Source organism: Sorghum bicolor, chromosome 3 (genome assembly GCF_000003195.3).
Source record: "Sorghum bicolor cultivar BTx623 chromosome 3, Sorghum_bicolor_NCBIv3, whole genome shotgun sequence".
NCBI classification, from domain to species: Eukaryota; Viridiplantae; Streptophyta; class Magnoliopsida; order Poales; family Poaceae; genus Sorghum; species Sorghum bicolor.
This window is the reverse complement of record NC_012872.2, coordinates 65,817,176-65,838,890: the sequence shown is the minus strand read 5'-3', so window position 1 is coordinate 65,838,890 and position 21,715 is coordinate 65,817,176. Positions and strand designations below refer to the sequence as shown.

Sequence of the window (21,715 nt, the reverse complement as noted above, 5' to 3'; positions counted from 1 at the left end):
GTTTAATTTGACTGCTCTACTCAGTCTATCCTGGATTTCTGGTAACACGTGAATTCTGTGCAGCGGGGACCGGGGAGTATGGCCGAGTTCATATCATGTCTAGACCGAGTTCAATTTGATGGACAGAACTTGTCAAACCAAAAAGGATGATTGTGCACAACAATGTATAGTTCCACCCAAAAGACCTGTTTTAGGAATAATATGGTTTACTAAACTAATCAAAATTCACATCAAAACACCTCATGGTTTTGCAAAGCCATGATATTTTTAGGGAACTCCAAAAAAATACTTTATTTATATATAAATAATTAAATAGTGCCTCGATTGAGATAGATAAGGTAGCTAACTAACTGGAGAATGTGATCGAGGTGCGACCGGCTGGTCAGAATTCCAGAACAAAAATGCAGCTCGGCAGATTATTGTAGAATTGGGCCATGGAAAGATGGAACAAGTGTGAATTTGTTCCGCACATTTTGCGTGGCCAGTCGCCATCCTTGGAGCCTTAATATGACACGCCAAAACTGGATGATCGCCCAGGTCAAACGCCGATAAATCACCTGGAGAATCGGTCGATAGCTGCAAACTGTGACGCCGATAAATCGCTTGGAAATTGATCGATGGCATGGCTGCAAATTCTGATGACGGTAAATCAAATGGAGATGGATCGATGGCTCAAAATTTTGGCCGATCATACATAGGCGACGCGCGCGCCAACGTCTGGGGCGACGAGCGGAAGCTGCACGAATGGCCGGGGCGACGAGCGGAACCTGTCAAAGTGGTACGAGGTCGCCGAAGGGGTGAGTAAACCCACTGACGACTGCTGAGTCGGCTGGCCTAAAACCTCATCAGGCGTTTTCTATCTTGGATGTAGCCATCCATGGCAGGCCCCCTACTACTTGTCAATCTAGGTAGGTCGCTGTCGGACGATGGGGCCACTCACAGTTGATTTGACCGGCCAAGCCAATGATTTCAGTAGATAGAACACAGAGAATCATTTAAAAATTATTCCGCAAATATAATAACTTTTGGAAGAGATACGATTTTAAATTAAATTAAATTAATGTACGATCTGATAGATAGTGTATTGTTAGCGTGGTTGTTGTTCTTTTCTTGAGCTACTTGTGATAGTTAATGTCAGATGCTACAACTCTAGTTGTAAGATTTTTAGGCCCATTTTTTTCTTAAAAACTAGATAGCGACAAAGTTTTTGTTGTTCTTTCTAAAAAAATATTGCAGTGTTACATACTACTATTTATCAAATAAACTCTTTTTTTTAGAATTACATACTACAACGTAGGCGCTTCTAGGTATGCCGCTTAAGGTTTTCTAGGTTGCATAGTTTTTTGTCATATGTAGTTTTTCTAGGTATGCCGCTTAAGATCGTGTAACTAGAAAATCTATAGTTTTTCCACCACGAAGTTGTTTTTTTGTTTTCAAGGTATGTCACTTCTATTCTAAGTTATAAGTTATTTAAATTTTTCTAGGTACATAGTTTTTGTCATACATAAATGTGTAATAGAAGTGACATGCCTAGAAAATAAAAAATATAATAATTTAGAATGAAGGGAATATAAGTATGGAAGGAGTATATAGGGTCTGATTGGCAGGGCTCCTCTCGGCTCTGGCTCCGGCTCTGGCTCCGGCTCTAGCTCCTCCAGAGGAGCTCTGCCAAACGTTTTTGTGGAGAAGCCATTTTTAAATAAAAAGCAGAGGTTGAGGCTTTATCAAAACAGCTCTGACTCCTCTAGAGGAGCCCCGCGTGAGGAGCCCTGCTAAATAGGCCCATAAAATCCAATCCTATATTGGACACGGAGCCTATATTTGAGCTTACAAACTTCGAAGTGGCATCCTACTTGTCTCGTTTCTACCTATGAGTATCCTCTTGAGTCTCAACGGTGGTTTGTCCCGGTGTGATCTTGTCTTTCTTCACACAAAATCCACAAATCTATATGTTTATTAGATGTGCACTGTACTGGTTTTATCTCTAGGCCCAGATTTTTACCTTTTTTAGCAGAGGCCCAGATTTTTACTTAAAAGCAGAGAAAGTCGCCGCTGTACTTCCAACTTTTGAGGAAGCTGCACTTAAGATCAGACCAATTGGGCCTTTGCTTCTCTAAACTGTAAAGCCCAGTATGACAAGGCCCATACGCCACCAGAAGCAGTGTGTCCGATAATAATTTATCGAATCAAAAGTGTATAAAATTAGCGAAGCAGAGGCCTGCAGAAAGTGCAACAATGGCCAATCGTGCTTGACAAGGGCGGGGCTGCTGCTCCGAGCGCCTATTATCCTCACAGGTCACAGGCCATGTGCTCAGCCCGTCAGCCGTACCTTCTTCGCCAGGTACGCCAGCATCCGGAGCTCCTGGCTTCTCGATAATCAATAGATTTGTTGGGAACCCTTTGGAAAAGGGATTATCGTCCCTTCTAGTTTGCTGGTTAGGAAAACTAGGCTGGCAATGGCGCAATCGCGCAAGACTAAGGGCATCATCCCTCTTTATTTATTATAGAAATTAGAGCGTTAGGGTTTCCAGATTTACAGGAGGAGCATTATTACTATAGTTACTGATACGACTATCCAAAACAACGCAACACCGCAATGTTCGATCCACAAAACATGCTAAAACAGGGAGTACAGGACAAAACCAATGAATACTATCGCACCATGGAAAGGGGTGTTGCATGCGCTGTTTTGTGAAGTCACAGGATTTGCTGGCTGGTTGGTGTATGGCACTTGCTGCTCTTGCTTGCCTTCGCAGAAACCGGTGTTGTGGTTGTGTAAGCATATAGGATTACCTGTCAGTCTAAACAACAACAAAAGCTGAGATTGTTAAGATTGCATACAACTTGGCTGCTCAGATGTTTAGTCAAGAGAGAGGGAGAGGGAGAGGTGATGTATACATGAGGCTGATGTTGTATCCTGGGTCTACGCTAGCGTCGGTGATTTGATTGTTTGTCAAATTAACCATGCGCAGTAGCGGGCTGATGTTGCTTTTCATATCAAGTGCCCCGTTGAATGCATTGTTAACTAGTGAGCTGCATTACAGGTTGCAATGAAAGAGGCATCAATCTATTTATTCATTTAGATGAAACTTCTGTAGTTACCATATCAAAAAACTGTTGCATGTGTCATGAAGAATTACACTTGCTGCAGTTGTGGAAAACAGAACAGAGCACTAGGGACTGTCCCAGTCAGACCATTATTATCCATGAATCTGTATATCCATTAATAGCACAAACATTACTTATATTGTTCTTTAGGTTACTAAATCCATTTCGTATTCAAATAATCCTCAGAAACTTACAAGGTATTCAAGGATGTCAATGTTGAGAACCATCCTGGTGCTGGTGAGCTTGTGAAGTCATTGTTGCTTAGGTCCCTGCTCAGACAAAGAAATAGAAATCCTTAACACCAGAAAAGAATCATCAATCTGAACCTTGAGATATTTGTCTTACACATAAGTTAGCTGAGTTGCATTACTGAGATCTGGCACCGTCCCGCTCAGCAGGTTGCTTGATAAGTTCCTGCACAAACAAATACTTGTGGTTTAGTTTGAAGTGCAACAATATGTTCATTGGTGTTTCTTGTAATTAGTTACTTACAGTCCTGTCAGGTTACGTAGGTAGCCAATACTTTTAGGAACTGGGCCACTGAACTGATTCTCATCTAGTAGGCTGGCAAGCAAAAAGAATTGCAAAACTGAAGCCTGTGCAAGACTGATGGGAAATCGTTTTGACTGGTACTTACATGTTTTCAAGTGTTTGGACAAGCCCGAGAGATTCTGGGATTGGGCCAGTAAATTTGTTGTTCTGGAAATAACTGATAATGATTACAGAAAACAGTTAGTTGATGCACATGGATAGAGGAAGTTAGCTAGCACAAACGAAGAACACAGCTTACACATGTATAAGGGTCATGTTGGCATTGAAAAGGTCTTCGCTTATTGGGCCTATCAACTGGTTCCCACCAAAGTGACTATTGATTGGATGGGCGAATCAAGCAAATGGTAGTTAGAACATTTAAGCATCAATTTTCATTATTCTTTTTCATTCTAGATGTGGTATAACATTTGAAAACTTACAAATGCTTTGTGCCAACAAGTTGATCCAACCCTGGAGTCGAACTAGTTGAAACTGGGATTTGTCCTGACAGCTGATTTGCTGTCAAGTCCAATAAGAAAAGATTTGATAGATGACCGAGTGTTGATGGAATTCCACCGATGAAACTATTTGAGTTTAAAGCCCTGCATATGAATAATTAGTTAGTATTGAATTCGCATTATGTACAGAATAAAAAATGTCCGCTGAGGATTTCCATCCTAGCTGGAGGTAATTCTTACAGGAAGGTGAGTTGGCTTAGGTTTCCTATCTCTTTTGGAATATTACCAGTGAAGCTACATCCTTGCAGATTCCTGAGAAAAAACAAGATACATCAGCTTTTTCCTCTCATATTTTTGTTTGTTTTCATTTTTGTCATTTCTTACAGAGTTGTGAGCTGCTTCAGATTTCCTATGTTTGGAGTGAGTGGCCCTCCGAGATTTGGGTTGTTAGACAGATCCCTGCATGTATTTTGTATCAGTAGGTTAACATATATTTTTCCCTGCTTGTGTTCACTATTTTTTAGCATGTCTGTTATTTTGTTAGAAAATACTGAAGTTTAATTCTTTGCTACATTTGTTTTTTAAACTAAGGAGTAAAGTACTCACAGATATGTCAAGGCAGTGAGTTGGTCTATGGCGTTGCTTAATGTACCATGCAGATTCCTGCTTGCTAATTTCCTGCAAACATGAAATTTCAGCATAGTGTTGTGCAGTTTTTTTTAAGGTTATAGTTATTCAAGTACTCACACTTCGGTCACCCTCCCATTATTAGAACAAAAAATTCCATCCCAGGAGGTACAGGGATCGGTCGGTCCTGTCCAGTTTTGCGGCACATTCTCCCAATTCTTCTTCAATGCCTGAAGCACGCCAACTGTAGAATTCATTAAGCTAACATTAGCTGAGCACCTTTGTATCAACAACTACATCTATCTTGGTTCATAGTATCAACAAAACCTATAAGTATGAGAAGCATGTGCATGGTCATTTTACGGGATTTAAAAATAAAACTCATGGTTCAAAACTTTTTTTTCACTAGCAAAACATGCCCGTGCGTTGCAACGGGAGAGAAAAACTCTTATATATTAATGAAAATGATAACGAATGGTACACATACACATAAAATAATATAAGTTAGTGATGGTAATAATATATCAATATCCTATTAATATATATCGAATCATGATATAATTTTGATATATGTATTATCATATTATTTGGTATCACAAAATATCATTTTATTTAATATAAGCTTAATCAAATCAAAAATAGGTTGATTGTCGAACTGTACTCCCTTTGGACCGGTAGACACTGTCCATTTAGAGCTGGCTGAAATGGCACGGTGTGGTTATAACTGTCGGCGCTTGCAGCTTGACTGCTTTGCATTGTTGCGTGTGTGTTTTATTCCAATTTCACCATGCGCCTCAAACATTTACGTCTTCCCAAAACCATGTATATTTATTTTGTATTACTATTACTCATTGGCTGGAGAAGACGACAGCCGTAAACTACGAAGAAACCCCGCACGTACTACAAGCCGCACACCCCATTGGTAGGAACATGCCATTTAACGGATGCAGGAGCAGGAGGAGCGTCGCGCTTGCGCCTGCGGATCACAGTGGAATAGAGCACAGGCACGACACCCAGACAAAAAACCCACGCGGCGGAGGCGCAGACGGCGTCCAGGTCGCGGCTGCCCGTGTCCTTCAATTCAACAGCACCCAACGTGTATTCCCTTCTTCAACTTTTCTCCGCGCGCTAATCCTGTAATCCGTTTTGTCCCCGCACACCTCCTCCCCTCCCCCATCTCCACGCCACACCAGTCGCACCTCGCAGATGTCGGCAGCATGCTCCTCCTCCGCCTCCACCCAATGACCCCGCGGCCGCCCCACCTCCTGCTGCTCCTGCCCCTCGCCCTCCTCCTCTTCCTCCTCGCCATTGCCTTGCCCGCCGCGTCCACGCTCGCCGTCTCGGCGTCCACCCACCTCCCGCACCGTCTACAGCATCGACGAGTACAACAACACCGTCTACTGTGCTGCGCTCCCAGGCTCCACCTCCTCCAACTCCTCATGCACCACCGCCTACTCCTCCGCCATCGCGGCGAACATCAACTTCGCGGAGCTCTCAGCGGGGCGAGGCTTCGTGTGCGGTCTACAGGCCAGAAGCGCCGCGCTCTTCTGCTGGCCGTCCACGCCTGTGCCGCAGTGGGACCAGCTCTGCCGCCTCTACCATGGTCCGGACCTACTCACAGACCTCGCCGTCGGCGGGGACCATGTCGTAGCCTACGAACCCTCCGCCTCTGACTCCGGGAGCGTCTTATGGTGGCGCAGCGAGGACAGGTTCCCAGCGCCGGTCGAAGGCGGGTTCGCCCTCTGTAGGTGATGGTGATCTCCCGCATCCCCCGCTCTGCCTCGTGAGGCGTGGGCACAGACCTCTGCCCGGCCGCCGCTGGCACCGTGACGCCCTCCGCTGGCGGCTGCGTCGTGGCGGCGGGCGGGCGCAGCGAGGACAGGTTCCCGGCGCCGGTCGAAGGCAGGTTCACCCTCTGCAGGTGATGGTGATCTCCCGCATCCCCCGCTCTGCCTCGTGAGGCGTGGGCACAGACCTCTGCCCCGCTGCCGCCGCTGGCACCGTGACGCCCTTCGCTGGCGGCTGCGTCGTGGCGGCGGGCGGCGGCTCGCCCACCGTGGCCGCGGCATGCTCGACGGCCATGGCGGCGCCGGCCGCGCGGATCTGGCTGGGGAGGAGGCGTGGACGGGGAAGCCGGGAAGCAAACAGGAGTGAAGCATCGGGCACGCAAGGACGGGGATACAGTGAAGTGGATGGGAGGCTCGCCCACCGCGGCCGCAGCATGCTCGGCGGCCATGGCGGCGCCGGCCGCGCGGATCTGGCTGGGGAGGAGGCGTGGACGGGGAAACCGGGAAGCAGGCGGGAGTGAAGCATCGGGCACGCAAGGACGGGGATGCGGTGAAGCGGATGGGAGGCTCGCCCACCGCGGCCGCGGCATGCTCGGCGGCCATGGCGACGCCGGCCGCGCGAATCTGACTGGGGAGGAGGCACGGACGAGGAAGCCGAGAGGCGGACGGGAGAGAAGCATCGGACACGCAAGGACAGGGACAACACGGGGAAGCGGATGGGAGAGGAGCGGGCAGGGAAAAAAAAGGCAGACATTTTGGCTCTTCACGATGGTCCTCCATCTCGTATTGCTTTGCCGCATGTACGGATGGTGGCCTGGACCTGGATGGCGCTGGTGCAGGCGGAGTAGCACGGGGTGCGGTGGTTCTCGTGGGGCAGCGCGGTTGCCCTCCATCTTGTGTGCGGGGCAGCGCGGGCGTGGTGGTTCTCGGCCACGGCCACCGCAACGAGGGAGGGGCGCGGATGGGGACGCGTACGTCATACGGGAGAGGCGCTACAGACACGGGATTTTCTCGGTTGAAACAGAATACTACTCGGTCACGGTGACAACCGGAGGGCAGAAGAATTATGGAGGCAGACTGAAATTTTCACAATTTAGTAGTAGGGATAGATTTGTCAGAAATATGGTATATCTTGAATTAAGGCATCTTATTTGGCAGGTTTCTCAAGGAGGCGGCAACAAGCTTTGAAACCATGACTGCACGGATTTGCAGAGGGTTCTGTTGTCCTCAGAATTTGACAGAATGTATTACAAGGTTCGTTGTGACAAAAAAATGAAATAAAATCAACAGTCTTATGCAGACTGTATTGCTACTTGTCCACCTATGCGAAATTACAATAATTGGTCTGAAAGATAAATCTTTGGACGCGTCTGGCCAACTTCTGTCCCTTGTTGCCATTGCTGAAAGCTTCACAAGGCATATGAATTTTGGCGCGACGACGCTCTGGTGCAGTGGTGTAGCAGAAAAATGCAAGGATGTAAGCCTTTTGCATAGAGCCAAATATTGCCGGCGGGCTGGATATGCTTCCTCTCTAGCCTATATCAAGTACAGTATTTTTCAGAGATGGAACGAACGGTTCGTCCTTTTCTCCCGTTGTTTCAATGAATGATTGCACTTTGGATCGGCAGCGCACACGCCCCTCTATATTGGATGCTACCTTATTTTGAAGCGTGCAAGTGGTAGGTTTCAAACGAATGCCTACGTTCGTGCCGTCGTCGAGTAGTTGAGCTAACTGGACTAGGGAGCAAATGTGATAGCCTAAGGCCATGTTTGGTTTATTACTAAAACCTATCAACACTATCTGCTGAATATGTCAGCTATTTAGTGGTATTTTTCTCTAATAACAAATCAATAAATAGTATTTTTTTATTATAACTTTTCACACAAATGAATAAGCTCTAAGTATTAATCATGCCAGCTCTTTGTTTCAAAAAAAAATGTCATGCCAGCTCTGCCTGCGCGTGCAAGCCGATCCGAGGCGAGTGGCGGCAGTTCCTGGGCCGGAGACACGTCCGTGAACCATGATGCCAATTGGCACGCAGGCGCAGGGCAAAGCGGAGGCGGCCAGACCCTCATCCTAGACGCGCACACGGCATCGTTGAACTTGATCCTTTGGCACGAGGTCGCTTCGGATGAGCAGCAAACGACGCAAGCCCATGGCGCTTCCAATCCAAATCTTTAATTCGCCAGCAGCTACCCATCAACTTTGGCGGCCAATGGACACTATAGTATTTTCGTTTGTATTTAACAAATATTGTCCAATTGTGAACTAACTAGGCTCAAAAAATTTATCTCGCAAATTATAGGTGAATTATGTAATTAGTTTTTATCTTTGTTTATATTTAATATTCCATGCATGCGTCTAAAGATTCGATGTGACTGAGAATCTGAAAGATTTTACAAAATTTTTGGGAACTGTTAAAAAAATTTGCAAAATTTTTTAGATTCTCCGTCACATCGAATCTTGCGGCACATGTATGAAACATTAAATATAGATAAAATAAATAACTAATTATACAATTTGCTTGTAATTTGCGAGACAATTTTTTTGAGCCTAGTTAGTCTATGATTGGATAAATTTGTCAAATATAAATGAAAGTGGTACAGTGTCTATTTTGGCAAAAATTTTGGAACTAAACAAGTCCTTTGATATAGTAGAAAGGACATGGACCAATTTGTTAATCCTTCATCTTTGAGCGCACAGATGTGCGTGGTGCTTCACAAACATCAGCAGCTCCTAATCGCTACAGTGTTCAACAATCTCTCCAAACCTCCCATGTACTTCCATTTGGCCCAGCACGATTCAACTGGAGCCCATGGAGAAGTAAGCCCAAAGTATGAGATGACAGGAGGATTTGCGTTTCCGAGCCATATCTTGCTAAAGGCCAATTGTCACTACACATGCAGTCTTGTCTAGCACACACATACGCACACCTCTACAAGTCGATCCTGAATCGACAAATAAGAACACACATATATATGGCACTTGGCAGGCACATCATCTTTTACCAAAAAGAAAGAAAGAAAGAAATAGGCATGTTAACAAGACATTCATGACGTTAAACCTGGAGGTTGATCGTTGGTCAGCTACCGCTTGGTTCTCCTTTTAGGTTCTCTGTTTTATTTTTTAGCAAATTCCCTATGGACCATCCAAAAAAACTCGTACTTCCTACTGGACCACCAAAAAACTTTGTTTTCCTCTGCAACCACAAATCAGGGTTTTCTTTTTTTTTTCAGTGCCACTTTTGTCAGTTTTGGGTGAAGTTGCTGTTAACATGGATGGACTTGGGATGGGGAATGACCAGTTGAGGTGAATTTTTATGTAGTAATAAAAAAATACTTCTGCTGTTGTATCTTTTTTTTTTTATTGAAGAATCGACAAAAAGGTGGAGTTCGGCAGCTCATGGAAAAGAAAAGAGATGTGATCAAACAGGAAGCTGAAGCTGCCCTGCACTACCACTAGTTAGCTTCAATCAGACTTCATATCCTCCAGGCTCACTCGATCATCTCCCTGTTCTTCTCTCTATCGGCCCCTCCCTTCTGATCTCATTCTTCTCCATGGACCATGGTGCCCACCTCATCAGGCACCAGCTGCATGCATGAGAGTGTCGTTGCGTGCGTTCGTGGCGCGTGGGACCGAAATGTTTCGATCAAAAAAAAAAGGACAACATGAGACCACCGTCTAGCAAGTACATCGGTCATGTGAAGCGTACGTAGGCTGCTCACGTGTCACGTGAACGCCGCAGCTTGTAGACGCCAGCGCTGCATCATTTGTAATACCGCTGCGACGACGTCGTCTCGATCGGCGGCAGCGCGTTTCAGGGGAGGCCACGGGCATAAATGACATGAACAGCACAATAATTAGATGCAATTGCGTCTAGTCTAGTGCAGCACTGATTGATTGGTTGCGAGCGTGTAGGACGAGTTCGTGTGGTACGGCGTGGAGGCTTCAATACGTGGTGCCCAGACCACGTGTTTTATTTGGACGCCTACTAAAGTGAGTCGTGCATCTTTTGGAGGCACCAGTTGAAGGAACTTTATTAACGTTACGTTGGTTGCTCCTTTAATAATCCTTATTATCATATCGATCAAAAGATAAATTAAAAAAGATTTATGCTATTTATCTGTCAACAGATTTTGGTGGCCTTTATCTGTCAAATTTTGGGTCGTTGATTTGTTTTAAGATTCGTGCAGCTGTATGGTTGTGCTGACGGGTTCGCCACGCTATGACGGGTCCGCGAAATAGAGCCTGTGAAATCCACAAACCTGCTATCGTTTCTCTTTGTCTCCCCCAATCCTCTCCGTGACTCCCCGTGTTCGCTAGCGCATAGCTCAGGCAGTCGGCAACCACTGCCGCTTGGCCTGCGCCGCTCCTCGCCGTGCCTCCCCGCTGAAGCTGTGGGTGGATCCAGCCGGGGACAGCCCTGCACGCCTCCCCGCTCCTCGCCATGCCTCGTGTGCAGGACATCTTGCGCCGCGCTGGTGTGCGTCGTGTTAGTGTTTTTCCCTGTCCTCGGTTCCTCACTGGCGGGTGCTTTGGGGCGTGGCAGTCGTCGCCACTTCTCCTGTTCCGGCTACCGCAGATTGAAGGAGCTGTTGCTCGTCTGAGGAGGTATTGCAGCTGTTGTTGCCGCTCCCCCTATTTGTTGTTTGCTCATGTTGTGTTTATCCTTGGTGTTGCGATTTAGGTATGCATTAGTTGTCATTCTGTAGATCTTATTCTGCAGCTTTGGTTTTGGGTTTGGCAATTGCTTGGTACATATATGTTCTAAATTATCTTAGTTTGGCAATTCTTCAGGACATATGTGATTACCAGTCATGCTATTAATCATGTTGTCATCCTGTTATAAAGTGTATAAGTAGGGTACATTTCTCTAGTTTTTTGGCAAATGTGCCAATGTTTCTTGTGGATTTGGTAATCTCCAGTTCATGTAGAGTTGAAACTATGCAATCTGTAGTTCGTGTCATCTAGTAAATGTTACTACGAGATCTATTTTTTTCTCAGATTCATGTATGCTCTGAACATTGTCATCCTTTGCCTTCTTTAGACTTTAGTTTTAGCTACTGGATGTAGCTGCTGCTTTGGTAGATTTAGATGCCACTTTCTGGTAGTTTATTTATCTTGCTGCTGCTTGGCTATTTGTTCTGTGCGGAATCAGGAAAGTTGTATGTTTTGTTCTGTTTTCCTTTGTCATGCAGTGAGCCTTTAGCATTGTTCTTCTCTAATGATGTGGTTCATCTTTCTTTGTTTCATTTCACTTGCCATGTGCTTCTATCTGCTACATTGTGGCATCTCTGCTTTTGTTCATGTGGTTTGTGTCATGACATTTCTTGTTGGATTAGGATCTATAATATCATGTTGCTGGTTTTTGTCTAAAGATGTTTATAGACTGTTTGATCACAGCAAGAGTTCCTTACTATGAAGTGTGACCTTGAAGAGCTCTATTTTGAGGTTTCTTTTGTGTACTGCCACCAGGAAAGAACAATAATAAGTAGCTAGACCATGCTCTGCTGCAGATACTGCTATAATACTAGGTGCCTTTGCTTTATGAATCGCTTAATTTTTTCCTCAGAATTCCATATATTCTTGAGTGCAAGGAACAAGTTCTATTTTTTCTGAAATACCTAGGGGACCATGTTTGGTTGATTCCTGCCAAACTCTGCGCACATTTGTCTCCATTCCTTTTATGTATTCTATGGGAGATGTCGAGTTTACAAGTATACCAGTCATGTTGACACTCCTGCTTGTCGTTATGCAATTCATATCTGCTTACAATCATACGTTGTGAGTGAACATTTAGTTTTTGCGTGTTGTGAAGGAATGCTGATATGCTTAGTTGTGCATGAGTATTGTTGTCGCAATGTTACATTCAGTGTTGTTCTATTCCTTTATCTCTAGTTTGAGTTGCAATTTAACACGTATCAGTGACATTCTTGGCTTTGTGTCGATGAGCACCGAGTTTTTCATAAATGTGTGTTCGTAAATGAGGTTGTTGTTTGAGACTGGGTAGTAGGACCTCGGGGTGAGGGAGCTGCATTTTATGTGTTGTGGCTCTTTGATATTGCTCCCTGGATGTGTTTTTTTTTCATTTTTTCCTATGTATTATAATGTAATATTTTTTAGGTTCTTATATATTATGTTTTCTTTTCTATAGGGTTAATGGTGAGTCTCCTATTTGATGGTCTTGATGATTTGTTGTTTGGCAGGCAAGTCTTTCTTTTTTCTGGTGATGTGTTTTTATTTTTATGGGATTTTTTCTTGTGGACCCTTTTTTATTTTTCCTTTTTATTTATATTTCTTTTTCTTTTATTCTTTTTCTTTATTTTTAGGTTATAGCAGACATTTCTTTTTTTCTACTACTGTTTTTTTTTTTGCATTTTTTTTGGTGTGTGTGTGTGTGTGTTTAGGTTTTCTTTCTTTTTTTTCCTTTGCCTTTATAGTTCTTTGTGTGTTTTGTTTTTCTCTGTGTGTGTTTGTTTTTTTTAGGTGTGTGTCTGTGTTTGTGGCTGTGTTTTTTTCTTGATTGTGTTTTTTATTTGCTATTTGGATTTTTATATATTTGACTTTGTTTTAGTAGATTTTTTTGACTTTTTTCTGTTCGTGTGTTTTTGTGGTTTTGTGTCTCTGTTTGTTGTTGTGTGTGTTTTTTTGTGTGTGTTTTGTGTTTGTGGGTGTGCCCGTGCAGTGTATTTGGCAACTGATTTTTTTATGTCTTTGTTTGTGGGTGTATGTGTGTTTTTTCTTGATTGTGTTTTTAGTTGCTATTTGGATTTTTTTATATTTTTGACTTTGTTTTAGTAGTTTTATTTTACTTTTTTGTGTTCGTCTATCTTTTTTTGTGGTTGTGTCTCTGCTTGTTGTGTGTGTGGTATTTTTCTTGTTTTTGTTTTTGTAGCTGAGTAGCTCTGCATTTTTTGGCAGTGTTTTTTGTGGGTGTGTGTCTGTGTTTGTGGTTGTGTGTGCAATGTCTTTGACAGCTAATTTTGTTTGTCTTTGTCTTTCTCTTTGTGTGTGTGTGTGTGTCTCCCTCTGTGTATGTGTTTGTCTTTCTCTCTGTGTGTGTCTCCCTCTATGTATGTATTTCTTTTTAGTTGAGTTGATTCTATATTAGTATGTTTTTGGTGTGTGTGGTTTTGGTAGGACGTTGTTTACTGTTATTAGAGATCTTTGATTGTCACTCCCAAGTGCCAATTTGATTAAATTTGAGTTAGGGCATCTCAGGATGGGAGTCTGCGATTTTGTGCAAGCTTTAGCTTGGACTCAATTTAGATCTAGCCTGAACTTAACTTCAACCATCAGTAGTTCTAGTCTTTTACAGTACCAAAACTTTTTTTTGGGTGTTTTCCAGATTATAGATTTTAATATGGATGCATGGGACCTTTTATGCTGAGTTGCTGACTCTTTTTTTCTTCTGTCAGCTACATGTGCACCACAAGTTGACGCTGACTCTTTATGCTTTGAGATGGATGTCTGCTGCGGCTCCGGCAACTCAGATTTCAATCAAACATGGTCTCCGTGAGATTGAAATATTTTTGCTAATAGGTTGTACTGATTTTTCTTATTGACCAGAAGAAAATACGATGAGGTACATTTGGAACCGCAGATTTTCCTTATGTTTTGATATGTGAAGCATAATAATTTGAAATTCCGCTTTTCGAATTAAGGCTAATGCATGTGCAAGTGTGGCCATGACAATTTAAAATAACTATCTTGAAATTCTGGTAAGGACAGTCTATAACAATGATTTTATCTCTGTGATCATGACAGTTTATGCTTCTGGTTCTGTATAAATTTGTCAATCTGTTTGCTTATTAGAGATAAAATGGTGATTAGCTTGTATTTTATTTGGTTGAGAATTTACAATAATGTGATGGTTTATAAGCTCATCGCATAGTCTTGTAAATGGATGGCATTATATTTAGAAATGTCGCATTCTTTGTTCTGAATGATAATTATATTTATGTTTTGTTTCTCTGCTGGCTGCAGTGCAGTCCTACATCCCTATATCCATGGTGGATGGCTGGATGCTTGATTTTTTAGGTAATTTATATGCTTGTTCTTTGTCATAGTTGCTAGAATCGTATTTTTAGGTAATTTATATGTTTGTTCTCTGTGGTAACAGAGATCCAGGTAATTTGGATCAACTATGCAGTTCTTCACCAAGCCAAAGAACTACAAGGTTTTGCATCCACTGCAATTTGCTACCGAGCATAGCGGGAGCAGCAACAGGAGAAAGCAGTGCAGTGCCCAGCCGTAGCAGCAAAAGCAGAAGCAGTGCAGTGCCCAGCAGCAGCAAAAGCAGCACTGTATTTTTTGTTAACGGGTTGTGGATCTTTTTTGTTGGATATGCCTTGTATAATAAAAACTGACAGTTTTTTTTGTTGGAGCATCTGTCTGTTTTTTTCTGCTGATGTGTCACCTTGTCATTTGTCAAAAATTTGACAGATTTTTGATGTCAAAATCTGTCAACAGATATCTAGATAGACCCAAAAAGAAAACAACTGCAATTGCGGTTATAGTGAGGCGGAACCAGAACAATATAATACTCCACACCGGAGTCAAACTCCAATGGATAGGGGTCAAATATGCTCCATTCTCTACTCGGAACTCAGAAGGGTGATTTTGCAAGGCTTGATGAAAGAGTGTCGTTGTAATTAATCGGATTTAAAACATCACTAGGTCAGCTGTGATCCAGCACGACCCCGCGTGCATGCCTGCTGCATCGCCGATCGTGTCATGCTATGAGCTTGGAAACGGGCTGAGGTAGGAGAACGAGTATGATCGGGAGACGGGGAGAGTTTAATGCAGAGGGCCGGAGAATTGATTGTTCCTAAATCATATACCATCTGCGCGGTACGCCGTCGTAGCCTCGTAGGAGTATATACCTTTCGCTGTCTCCCCGTACCGTACGTGCTGATTCATAGTAAAACCAGACGCACCAACCAATCATTGCCACGCGAGCTAGCTAGCATGTTGACGACGTGCGACCCGTTTGTCTCCCTTCCCCCATCGCTCCCTCGTGCCTCGTCTGCGACTGCCAGACAAGACGACGAACACCGCGCAACTATTCTATTCGTACCGATGCGTTCTCCCCTGGTCACACCATTTTTTCTTTTTTTTTTTAGCAATGTCACAGCATTTTGCTTGTGTATGGTCGTGACCGATCGCTCGCTCAGTCGAGTCAGTCATATACGTCCCTCGGCGGTGCAGGGACACGCGCGTGTGTGTGCACGTACGTTATGAGAGTGTACAGTATGTGGGTTGTGTGCGTGTACCTGATAAAAAAAAACCGCGCGTCTGGACTGATTCCTCGCTACTGCTTGAAGCGAAGTCAAGCAGGCTTTTACGGCAGTCGCCCACGAGCACGAGGGACGACGGGGCGCAGATCATCATGGCGTCCACCCGCTCGCCGTCGCCGAGCCTGCCGGGCCGGGCGGAAAGCTAACCGCTCCAAAGAGTGACCGAACGGCCGGACGGGCGACCGCGCAATCACGGTCAGATCCGCAGCATCGGGGCACAGCCAAGCTGGCCATGAGCATGACCGGGTTACATGCATACATCTTGCAGCTGCAGCCGATCGCCCGGCCGGCGATATGCGCAACGTGCCAGAAATAGTAACGGGCTACAGCTCGACGTGATGAGCGCCCAGCTTGAGCCTGTTGTTCTTTGGTGAGCCTTCTGGCTTTTTTTGGGGCTGTAATACAGCTTGCCCGACGTGATGAGCGCCACCCAGCACAAGCAACAAAAAAGTATCTCCTCCGTCGCGGAAAAAGAGCAGACAAACAACTAAAGTCGCCCGTCCTCAAATCTCATGGATCTCCCTCTCCGCTCGCAAGTCAAATGCATGCATTTTCTTGTGCGACCATAATATATCGACCACCCGGGCAGACGGAGACGGGCAGTGCAAAGTGCAGACACGCGCCAGCAACGTGAGATGTTTACTGCCCTTTTCCGCTTTTCTTCCTGGTGGCGCACGTTCTCGATCGCCGGCCGGGTGCTTGTCGGAATCGATGCCGCGACGTGATCTGGTGCTGCTGGCGCCGTATAATTTTCGGCGAAACCGGCCAGAGAGACGAGCAGAACTGCAAAAGGCAATGCAACAGCGATGCGCGAACCAACTCGGCAACAGTTGGATGTGGACTGACGGATCCGCCCGCGGAGGAAGGCAGACACCGAAAGCAATTCAGATTCGAGCGTCGACGTCGCTGTCTAGCCCATCATGGTTCATCAGAAACTAACGAGTAACGACGGTCCAGAACTACATTCTCCACGAACAAATAAAAAGACACGCAGAAAGTTCTGAAAAGACAAAACAAAATCTCGTGTTTGAATCACAGCACTGTTTCCTGCATCAACAATGAAACATGCAGCGTGCTGGGTATCCTGATGAGGAATTAATAGGGCAGGTTTGATAAATGCAGCTTGAAAGAAAAGCGTTGGCTGATCGGTCGAGGGAAAGCAAAGCTAGGCAATGCAAAAAGGCTTCCGCGTGTGTGGTGATGGTTGGTGAACGGTGACGATGAGCAGGTTACCTCGTCCAGCAATACGGGTTGTCTTGTCCTTTAAGTTAAACAAACGACGTGGGTGCCCAGGGATCCAGCCCAGCTTCGCCATGGAACTGACAGGACCTCCGCTCGTGTTAAAATGCCGCGAGGGAACACATGAGTCGTGAGAGTGACGGTGATTTCGGAAGCAAGCTATTCCAGCACGGGGATATGGATGTCGTATTGAGTGTGTTTGGTTTTCTGCCTGAATCTTAGTCTGACTAGGATTGGAGCTAGGTTAGTCTGGGCCTCGTTCCACCAACCCAATTTGCACTTGTTTGGTTATCTAAATTACCTAAGTTTGGTTATCAAATGATTGTGTATGGTTGTTTGGTCTGTCTTGCATAGAATCACCTCTTTTATTCCGCTGGTAAGTTCACCTCATTGACACATTTCCTCGAGCAGGTGGTGAGCGTAGATGTCGGTGCCACTAGCACTCCTTTGCCCATCATGGAGTTCGTCAGGGCAGTGGGTCAATGTCGAGAAGCAGCACGACAGTCGTTGTGCGCATAGTCGAGTGCGAGCCGATGATGGAGGGCAGCAATGGCGCCTCGCGGGAGCTCCATCCTTGTGCGGCCCTACTGCCATGGGCGAGCTCCATCCTTGCGTGGCCCTGGTGCCATGGGGAGGTGGAAGAGAACTGGCGGGGAGGCGATGGTAGGAACTCGAGCAAAGGCTAGCTCGGACCTAGCTCCAATTGAACGGTCGATCTGGTTGTTTGATCTTAGCATGACTATCTATGTACTAATAGCCACCCCTAGCCAGGTTCCAACCCACTTCCAGGCAACCAAACAGGGCAAAATTGGCTTTAGGGAACCAATACCAGATTTGGCCACCCAACCAAACACACCCAAATCTTGTTTAGTTCCTAAAAAATTTTGTAAAATTTTTCAGATTCACCGTCACATCGAATCTTTAGACGTATGCATGAAGTATTAAATATAGATAAAAATAAAAACTAATTACACAATTTGGTCAGAATTGATGAGACGAATCTTTTAAGCCTAGTTAGTCTATGATTGAACAATATTTATCAAACGAAACTAGTACTATTCACATTTTGCAAAATATTTTACAAGTAAACAAGGCCCCATTGTGTCTAGGTCTAGCTTGTGCACATATGGTGTTGCACGTTGTCAATTTTGGTATCTATCTCAGTGTGTCGACGAAAGCTGGTCGGCAGTCTACCTTGGGGTATACCCACGGTAGTAGTTTATCGGTAGACGGTGCGCAAACTACGAACTCGATGGTGACGCAAGACACGGACAAGCTTTTTATCCAGGTTCGGCCGCCGAGTTGGCGTAATACCTACGTCCTGCGTCTGGTTGTATTGATTTGTGCTGAGAGAATATGATCTGATGTGTCCTCTAGGGGACCCCTACCCCTCCTTATATATCCTGAAGGGACAGAGTTACAAGCAAAGTATCCTATTTGGTACAAAATCTTGTAGCCTTGCGGTGCACGCCGACCAGTCGTGCGCCGCACGTCTTCATCTTGTGGGCCGAGCCACCTCTGATGGTGCGGGCCATATAGGCCCATGAGGGTATAGGGGTTTATACCCCCACAGCTAGTCCCCGAGCACCATGTATTATGATGTAACACGCCGTCTTGAGCTTCTTCGATCAGTGAGGCTTGACGTCTTCAATAAGCAGGAAAGTCGCCCAAACAGTTGCAACGGTATTTTGACCAACTCAAAAGACAGTTGATCAACATTGACATCGAAGAAGCAGGTTGTTCGAAGAATGCATGGTGCTCTAAAAAAGATTTTTTCCTGGTGAAGTGTGCCCACTTTACTTTTCTAAAAAGTATAGACCTCAAAAAAGCAAGCATATTCACCGCAAGGTGAAGTGTGCCCACTTAGTCCCCGAGCCTGGTAGTAGGTGACGTAGGCACGTGGTGCCAGGGTCAAAAGAAAAGTCCTCAAAGAAATTCTGAAACTGAGATGCATCGCCAGATGCATCGTACCGATGTAGTCCCCGAGCTTGCTGGAAGGCGAAGTATGAGCCTTGTAGCAAGGTCTAAAAAATTGAATTTACCAGTCCCCGAGCATATCATGCTCGTCTGCAATTGAATAGACCAATCGACCAGTCTCCGAGCATATAACGCTCGGTGGTCGGTACAGTCCCCGAATTCTCAAATTGGTGGGCTGGTCGACCAGTCCCCGAGCGTATAGTGCTCGGTGGTCGGTGCAGTCCCCAAGTTCTTAAATTGGTGAGCTGGTCGACCAGTCCCCGAGCGTATAGTGCTCGGTGGTCGGCACAGTCCCCGAGCACGGCGTAGGGACCGGTGGACAAGTCCCCGAGCGTGGTTGGGAACGTAAACGTGCTCGGTGGTCGGCACAGTCTTCGAGCACAGCATAGAGAGTAGTCGACAAGTCCCCGAGCGTGGTTGGGAACGTAAACGTGCTCGGTGGTCGGAGCAGTCCCCGGGCACAGCGTAGGGAATAGTCGACGAGTCCCCGAGCGTAGCTTGTCGACTGGGCCAAACCCCTGAAAAATAAATATAAAGAATAGGTAGTACATGATGTATAAATAAACTTTAGATAAAAATCAGTACTGAGATAAGTTTTAGATTTTTTGTTATAAAATTAGCACAAGTAGTTAATTCATCCTAGAGCTTGTACCAGCTCTGGTCTAGCCAACAATCAGCATGAGGTGCGGAACCTAGACACGCGTGGGATTGCCAGCCTCGCCAGGGAGCTACTGCCGACCACCCGGAACGCAGAGGGCGGATCTCGTGCACGTGTAGGGAGGAGTCGGAGACAGTACCGGCTCTGGAAAGCTCGTGTAGGAGAAAAAACTAGTGTGGCTAAACAAAAAGTTGTTTTTGAAGGATAATAAAAAATATTATGCCAAAAATAAATAAGATATTAGAAGTGTACTTATCTTTGGATGAAAGTCTAGTCGGTGACGACAAAATTGTCCGGCCCTCGAGCTTTTCGACTTGTCATGACGGTGGTCGCTGTTGTCGGAGCGTCGTTCTTCGCGGCGATTATTATTGCGACTGGTGGTCAGAGCAAGTAGGCTAAACAATTTGGTCGATGGCCCGAGCAGGTCGGTGTTGTCGATCTGCCTCTCTTTGTAGCAGGGAAGCGGATGACGCGTTGTCGGCGTGGTCGGAGACGTTGCTGGAGTAGTCGGAGTCGTAGCCAGCGTGGTTGAAGCCGCCACCGACGTCGATGAAGAAGTGGTTGGCGCAGATCGGATCTACACCTCCTCCGTGGTCATGGCGGTGAAGTTGTTGAAGCTGACGGTGAACGTGAAGTCGCCCGCCATGGCCGCGAAGTCGGGGATGATGGCCATCTTGTTCGTCGGGGAGAGCTGTACGCACACCCCCTACCTGGCGCGCCACTGTCGACGAAAGCTGGTCGGCAGTCTACCTTGGGGTATACCCACGGTAGTAGTTTATCGGTAGACGGTGCGCAAACTACGAACTCGATGGTGACGCAAGACACGGACAAGCTTTTTATCCAGGTTCGGCCGCCGAGTTGGCGTAATACCTACGTCCTGCGTCTGGTTGTATTGATTTGTGCTGAGAGAATATGATCTGATGTGTCCTCTAGGGGACCCCTGCCCCTCCTTATATATCCTGAAGGGACAGAGTTACAAGCAAAGTATCCTATTTGGTACAAAATCTTGTAGCCTTGCGGTGCACGCCGACCAGTCGTGCGCCGCACGTCTTCATCTTGTGGGCCGAGCCACCTCTGATGGTGCGGGCCATATAGGCCCATGAGGGTATAGGGGTTTATACCCCCACACAGTGTATATCATGTACTCCCTTTGTATAAGATTTATAAGTCGTTCAGGACAGCGTCAGGGTCTCTAAAACATAACTTTGACCTCTTGTTATTATAAAAATATGTAGGAAAAAATGATATATGTGTATACTTTTATGAAAGTATGTTTGAAGACAAATCTATTCATATAATTTTTATATTTACAAACTCAACAATTTAAAAGTTATCAATGATTTATATTTCCAATGTTTGGCTTAAACTTTGTTCAAAACGAATTAAAAATCCTATATAGAGGGAGTATATTCTTGCTGATGATTCACAGTAATGGAATTTGGCATTTCCTCTTATCTTAGGCCTCGTTTAGTTCACCCTAAAATCTAAAAACTTTTCAAAATTTTCCATTGCATCGAATCTTATGGCATATGTATGGAGCATTGAATATTGATAAAAAAATAACTAATTACACAGTTTGTCTGTAATTTGCGAGACGAATCTTTTGAACCTAGTTTATATATAATTACACAATATTTGCTAAAAAATGCTACCGTGTTCAAATCTTTTGTGATGAGGAATATTGATTTGTTTAGATTTTAGGTCGAACTAAACAAAGTCTAAAAAAAAGAGAAGCCAACAGCCAATCCTTCAAAGTACACAGCTAATATCGTCCGTACACGTGGCCTCGCAGTCCATCCCGTGCTGCCCCGGAAATTCAAAATCTTTCAAAAACCTCGACCGCACCGGCACCGTCCCACTCCCTCCGTTGCGAACGGGTGCTTACCACCAAACTATCCAATAGCCCACGCAACGGCGCGTGGACCCCGTACACTGGCCTACCAGAAAGTGACTGTATGGGTATCGGGTAACGCCTAGCCCCCGACCCCGACGGGGAACCTACCGGCGGAGCCGGTCCGCTCCGCTCCCGA

At 45.3% G+C, this 21,715-nt stretch overlaps 1 long non-coding RNA gene across 1 annotated transcript; it reads left to right on the top strand.

The window, feature by feature from the left end:
- Window positions 2,205–8,113, top strand: LOC110433477. Its single transcript, XR_002450911.1, has 2 exons — window positions 2,205–2,341; window positions 7,670–8,113. It is a non-coding gene; the product is annotated as an uncharacterized LOC110433477 (long non-coding RNA).